The sequence below is a fragment of the Chiroxiphia lanceolata genome, chromosome 22 (genome assembly GCF_009829145.1).
Source record: "Chiroxiphia lanceolata isolate bChiLan1 chromosome 22, bChiLan1.pri, whole genome shotgun sequence".
In the NCBI taxonomy this organism is placed as follows: domain Eukaryota; kingdom Metazoa; phylum Chordata; class Aves; order Passeriformes; family Pipridae; genus Chiroxiphia; species Chiroxiphia lanceolata.
This window is the reverse complement of record NC_045658.1, coordinates 6,866,423-6,872,422: the sequence shown is the minus strand read 5'-3', so window position 1 is coordinate 6,872,422 and position 6,000 is coordinate 6,866,423.

Genomic DNA, 6,000 nt, shown 5'->3' with positions numbered 1-6,000 from the left:
TCCCAGCAAATTCTGATGTATAGGATGTGACATAATGGTGCAAAAACTTCTGGCAAAACCCAGGGATTTTAAATTGCTCTGCTCGATTTTGCTGTGGTGGGAGGTTTAACGTGCTGCACTTTGCCTCCGACTCACGCGGCAGAGCAGGCACTCACCTCGAGTGTGGGACAGGCAGGGAGAAAACAATTTTCCAGGCAGAAATATATTGAGTTCAGAACACTGTTTATAGGTTACAGTAAACAGAAGTGTTTGATGTAATGGGGCTCTCTGGCTACCAGGGAACCTTCGCGGGGCCCCCGCGCCGGAGGGAGGTGGCGGTGATGAGGTGGCAGGTACACGCTGCAGGGAGGTGAGAGGGGACACAACTTGATTTCCCTTCTTACAGAACAATTTGCTGGGCTCTCTGCATTTCCCCGGGCCCTGTCAGGGCAGGAACAGCTCTCTGAGGCACAGGCAGGGCTGTCCCCCCCCGTGGGGCTCCGGGAGGTGATGGGGTTCGGGTCCCACCTCTGCACAGAGGGGGGTTCTGCAGCCTTGGCTCCTTCAGCAGGAGCTGACTGGCCACAGGGAGCTGTGGGCTGGGAAGTGGTAGCTTGAGTGTTATCCCTTCTTAAATCTCCCCCATAAATAAAGCAGGGAATTTAGGGGGGCTGTTTCCCTGCAGGATGCTCCTCAGGAGAGGGCAGAAGGTTCTCCGTGAGAAATAACTTTGTTACACGACCATGGTGTCCTTAATGTGACCTCATTTGCTTTATTCCCTGTGCCTTGGTGCTGGGCAGATGCTCCTGCCATGATTTGCATTTGAAGCATCTTCCCTGAGCACCTTCATTCCCTCACAGTCCCCTGCAACCCGGCCTCTGCAGAACCTTCAAACCCCATGGAACATCCTCCAGGAGGAATTTCTTCTCAGAAGGGACTGTCAGGCACTGGAAGGGGCTGCCCAGGGAGGTTTGGAGTCGAGCCAGGCATTTACTTCCACCTGTCTCTGGTTCTCTTTGGCAAAACAGTGGCAAGACTATTTAATTTCTTGTGCCCTGGGTGTGAAGCTCCACGGGAGGTTCTGCAGGGTTGGAGACCCCTCAGCAGGTTCCCAACGTGCTCCCTCCTCCCTGGGGAGCTGCTCACCCCCACCAGCCCTGGGCTAACTTGGTCATCAGGACACAGGGGTAAGGAGGGGGCCCAGGAATCCTGCTGAGAGACCTCTCCTGCCTGTTTGGAGCTGGCTGGGGTGCCCGTGCCCAGCATGGCATGGGGGGTCCAGACGTGGCACCAGCACAGGGACAACCCCTCCATCCTCCTCCCTGGGTGCCCTGAGCAGCCTCAGCTCCTGCCAGCTATTACTGCAGCCACGGATCCACTGCCCTCAGAGAAATCAGAATCAATTTAGGCACCTAATCCTGGGATGTCTGGGGGTGAATTGGTTTGGAATTAATGGAGTAAAACAAGGCAGTGAAAGCCCCTGGAACACGTTGGGCTGGGGGCAGCTGCAGCCCCGGGGAGGGAGCGACAATGCACATTTTGCACCGTGAATTTTTTATTAAGGGCTGGGTTTTTTTTTTATTTTTTATTATTGAATATGAATATTTTACACGTCCAAGCTCAGAACAATGCTTTTTTTGGCTGGCTCTGCACTTTTCATGGTTGTGTACCCTTGCATTGCATAACTGAGAGAGATCCATTTACACACAGGGGGAAAGGGGACTAATGAATCTCAGCAAAGCTAACTTTACTGTGTGTGAAAAAACAGCACTCTGAAGTTTTCCAAATAAAAAAATATACATACATAAAATACTTGCATGGAATGGCTTAATAAAATCAGTGTGTGTGTGTGTGGGTGCACGTGTGGGTCTGTGTGTAATGACTCCCTCACCCAGAGCTGCAGCTCGCTCCACGTGAGGACATCTCCACCTGGAAAAGCTCTGGAAAGTTCTTCCCTCTTCCATATCAAACCCCTCATAGCTACTCACCTGATGAGTCCAAAGCTGAGAAATGGAGGTGGAGCTTCAGGTGCTGGGTAAATCCTCGGGTGGAGCTGCTCACACTCAGTGCAGGGCTGGTATTCACCTGTTCCTGGTGACACCTTTATCCTTTCGGGTCATTCCTGAATGTCCCAGAGGTTGTTTCTGGTTGTCCCTGCACAGCCCCTCTGGGCCCATTCCTGGGAACATCCAATGGCAGGTTGGACAGGACTCTGAGCATTGTAGGGAGATTGGATTAGGTGGCCTTTAAACCTCCCTTCCCACCCACACCATTCCATGACTCTTTGATCCTCAGGCATCCCAGGCTGTGCTGGGTCCCCACTGGTCTTTGGGACAGGTACAGCTCCATCTCTGGGCATCTTTGGCAGGTGCCAGTCTGCCCTGGGCAGCTGCTGGGTGTGTCAGTGCCAGGTTGCCTGGCATCTCCTCGTTCTGCCCAGGGATGGGGGAGACACACCTGATTTACCTGGATAATTCCCACCTGACCCTGCTGGTTGGACTTGGCTTTTCTGAGCTCCCTGTGCTGTGCCCTGGGCATCACTCAGGGCAAACAAAGGATGCTCCTTTGCCACCTTTCCCCTGTCCCCCTTTGGAGGAGACACACCTGGCACCTCTATCCAGCTGTTCTCAGGACAAGCTGCCCATCCCCACCCTCCTGGAGCCCTGCAAGGTGGGCTGAGGGCACCTTCCAGCACCCACACAGGATGAGGGCAGGGGGCAGGACACTGGAATAACAACTGTGTATATTTGAACCCAGGGGGTTTACAGTCTGTGTGATAACAGGGAGGAGAGGGAGAAAGCAAGAGCTCTCCTACAGCTCTGGAGAGCTCACAGCCCAAAGTGGGCAGGGTGACAGGAACCACTTTGTTTGGGGCAGTCGGTGTGCATTGTCCCGGGCTGACACTCCCCAGTGCCAACAAAGCCTTTACATTCACAGGGAATGGGCAAAGTGCAAAATGATGAATTGTTTGACATTTAAAAGAAAATAAAGAGCTGCTGCTGGATTGAAACTTAACTGGGACTTGGGGAGGGAGGGAAAAAATTCCCGGGTTCTGGCAGGGAGAGAGTTAATTTTCCTCCCGGTAGCTGCTGTGGGGCTGTTTCAGATTTGTGCTGGAAAGAGTGTTGATAACACAGGGATGTTTTCATTATTGCTGAGTGGGTTTTACACAGAGCCAAGGCCTTCCCTTCTCCTCACTGCACCCCAGCAGCAGTGGAGTGGGGGGCACAAGGAGCTGGGAGGGGACCCAGCAGGGACAGGTGACCCCAACTGACCCAAGAGATGTTCCAGACCATGTACACCATGGTCAGCATGGAAAGCTGGGGGAGAAGAAGGAAGGGGGGGGATGTTCTGGGTGATAGCATTTGGCTCCCACTCTCTAATCCCTGCAGCCAGTGCTCTGCTCACCTGACCAGTGCTGCTTTCCTGAGCCTGGAAGGATCCCAGGCACTTACAGAGTCACAGAATGATAGCTGGGGTTGGAAAGGACCTCTGGAGATCACCCAGCTCAGCCCAAGGCAGGTGACACAGGAACATGTCCAGGTGAGTTTGGAATGTCTCCAGAGAGGTTGATTCCATGCCCTCCCTGGGCAAATTCACAATTTAGATCCTCGGTGTATCCCGAGCACAGGGAGAGCACAGGTGGAAACACATCCAAGGAAGGACTCCTGCAGCTCATTTCCTGTGGTGTGGGGGCTGAAGGAATAAGGTCCCAAATGAGTGGGACCTCAGAGCCTTCACAGCAGAAATGAACTATAACTGAGGGAATGACTTCCCAGTGCCCTGTGCAGCCATGGCAACACAAGGTGACCAGGAGGCTGAAACAAGGCTGGAGTCAAGGAACATGTGCCAGCTCCTGCTATCTCCTGGTGTGTCCTTGAGCAAAGTCGTGCCTGGATGGGACAGCCCAGGCTGGGGGTGCTGCAGGCCTGCAGTGAGGGGCTGTGAAGGAGCCTCAGCTGGGAGGAGCTGAACCAGGTCCCTCCATGTAAGAGGAGTTCGGTGCCAATGAACCCATCCAGGAGCACATCAGGCCATGTCTTGCTCTGTGAGGGTGAAATCTCACTAAAAGCCCCCGGGGGGCTCTGCTGGCTGTGACTGTGTGAGCACAGTTTGTGTCTCACTGGGTCTGCAGAGCTCTCCTGCTCTTCCCCTTCTCTCCTCTCCCTCCTGACAGCACCTTGGGTTGCACCATTCCCCTCACTCAGGTCCCCTCTGCTTTCCAGCACGGTTTTTCACATTTTTATTTTGCATCAGATTTTTTTTTTGTGCCCTTTTTTGTTGTTTTTGTTTTATTTGCATTAGATTATTGGAGCAGGAGCCCAAACACTTCAGCCACTGCAAATCCCTCCTTGCACAGAACTCGGTGAGCTGTGAAATATTTAAACTGTCCACAGTTGTACCTTGTTTGTTTACCCATTTCCAGAGGGCTGCTAAAAGGTGACATTCTGGAGGAGCAGAAAGACCCCATTGCTGATTCTGATCTCACAACAGCTCTGAAGTGCTCTGAACACCTGCCTTAAGTTGATGGAGGAATATGGATCTCAGCTTTGTGGAGCCTCTGGAGCAGGAAAGCCTCGTGCTTTTCTCCAGCTCTTTGCTTTGTGCTTTCACTCTGCTCATGGGGAAAAGGAGGCTTGGTGGGTCCTGTCGTGCTCACATCGTCCTCCTGGTCCCTCCAGCCCGGTGAACCTTCCCCTCGCCCTGCCCAGGGAGAGCTCGGGGCTCGGAGGGTTCTGTGCCTCCTTCAGAGCACTTGGGAATGTTTCGTAGGAAAGCAAAAGCGTTGTGATGCTCCCGCAGGCAGCGGGAGGAGGTGACAGGTGACTGCTCGGTCCCAAGGCAGCAGAGGGCATCCCTGAGTTTGGAGAGTCCCCTCCGGGGCTGAGCGAGCGCAGCCAGCCCGGACCGAGGGGTTAACGAGCCACATTCCAGCTCTGCTCCTCTTTGCCTGCCAGTCCTGAACAGATCCAAGAAGCTCCCAAACGTATCTTCAGGGTCCCTTTTTCCCCAGTAGTTTTTGAACAATGTGTAAATCCCAGTGCAAATCCCTTTCCCGAATTAGGGGGGAATTTCTCCTGCCTGACTGGGAGCAGTGCAAGCACTTGCAGGGGGATAAAGATGAGCCCTGTAAATAGAGAGTTTTCAAGGTGTTTGTTTGAATGCAGATTTCATTGCTGAAGATTCACACCTTTGTCATGAATTTCATAGTTCACTTTGGCAATCCAATCCCAGAGCCAGGGTATTTACACTGGTGGGATTATTTATAAACACCGAGCTCAGCAAGGCAGATTTGTTTAGGAATTCCAGTAAAAGTTTGCAGGATCATCCCTTTCCCCAGGGTTCAGTGAGGAGGCAGAGGGATAACACTTTCTCCTAATGGACTCAGCTTTTCCCAAAGAGGATCCATGCCAGCTCAGGACCAATCCCTCAGACGCCTGACACCAAAACAGTCACTCAGGAGTACTCTAAAAATCCACCCAAACCAGACACCTTTCACCTTGTGCTCTCTAATTTACTAACTTTAATGAACATTATATTATCTAAACTTAGTCTCACATAGTCCCTCTGCTGGAATATTGGTGGAACCCCACGGATGGACAAACAGAGGCGATGTTTTATGGGATGTGACACAGCAAATCCCACCAATAGCACAGAGATCTTCTGGGGGTCAGAGCTCTGCCTTAACAACCACATCAACTTTTTTCCTGTGCAAAAAACAACTGCAGAAGTCCAGTCCCCCCTGGGCTCCTCCAGGAGACCTCCAGGGCCGTGGGGAAGGGTCAGCAGCCCCTGGTTCCCCCTCAGAGGGCTCTTTGCCCTCCCTGGCAGTTTACAGGGAGTGGCACAGAGCCAGTCCCCGCGGGCACAGGAGTGCAGGGGCTCCTTCTCAAGTGTTTAAAAGTCTGACAAACTGTTTGCAGTTCTAGCAGGGATCAACACATTTCTAGAATTAAAACCAACATCTTGGATGGCAAAAATGCTCCGAACAAGGACTCTTTCTTCAACCCAATGCACAAG